The following is a 1106-nucleotide window of genomic DNA, read 5'->3' on the forward strand; positions in this document are numbered from 1 at the left end:
TATAGCTTTAACGCAGGGAAGTATGAAAAACTCAAGCTTCTTATTTGGGTGTGGCCATATCCCACAATCTCTATATACCATGTTGTTTGAGGCATTTGAGGTGGAAAAGAGTTTGAGAATCCCTGTGATGTATGAGTTATCCTTGTTTGCACTGTGTATTTTGGTCTTATTTATTACTTATTGCTCACTCCAGATGTCTTGTATCTACTTAACAAGGCTGGAAGAGAGAAGGAGACATGCATCATGCCCACTAATGCTCCTCTCTCCAAAGGTAGCCTATGTTCCTACTTCCTTCATCATAGATTAGCTTCTGTCTCTTATACACATCTAGATGTGTATAAGAGACAGATCTAAAATTGTATCTATAGAATTACGAGAGCAGGGGAAATTACATTAGATGTTAGAGGATAATTGGACAGTACCATGATAGTGGATTTGGGCTAGTTCTAATCTGAATTTGGGAAAGAGAGCTACAGGGAGGTTTTGGACATTTTCTACATGTCTTTTTGGCCATACCATATTATATTTAGGCAATGTATTAGAGTTTCCTAGAGTGACAGAACTAATAGGATATATATTATATATGTGTATATATATATATATAAAATATATATCAGTTTATTAAGTAGTATTAACTCACACGATCACAAGGTCCCGTAATAGGCTGTCTGCAAGCTGAGGAGCAAGGAAGCCAGTCCAAGTTCCAAAGCTGAAGAACTTGGATTTCAATGTTTGAGGGCAGGAAGCATCCAGAATGGGAGAAAGATGCAGGCTGGGAGGCTAAGCTGGTCTAGCCTTTTCACGTTCTTCTGCCTGCTTTATATTCTAGCCACACTGGTAGTTGATTAGATGGTGCCCAGCCAGATTAAGCGTAAGCCTGCAACCATTAAACGTGGATATTGCCTACTGACTCAAATGCTAATCTCCTTTGGCAACACCCTCACAGACACACCCAGGATCAATACTATGCATCCTTCAATCCAATCAAGTTGATACTCAGTATTAACTATCACAGGCAACAAAAGCAATAGCCCAATTTGGACTGACTTATTAGGATTAAAGATTTTCAGCAGAGTTTCCTTGGTTGCTACCATTGAAGACAAGGC

Source organism: Mandrillus leucophaeus, unplaced genomic scaffold (genome assembly GCF_000951045.1).
Source record: "Mandrillus leucophaeus isolate KB7577 unplaced genomic scaffold, Mleu.le_1.0 Scaffold116, whole genome shotgun sequence".
In the NCBI taxonomy this organism is placed as follows: Eukaryota; Metazoa; Chordata; class Mammalia; order Primates; family Cercopithecidae; genus Mandrillus; species Mandrillus leucophaeus.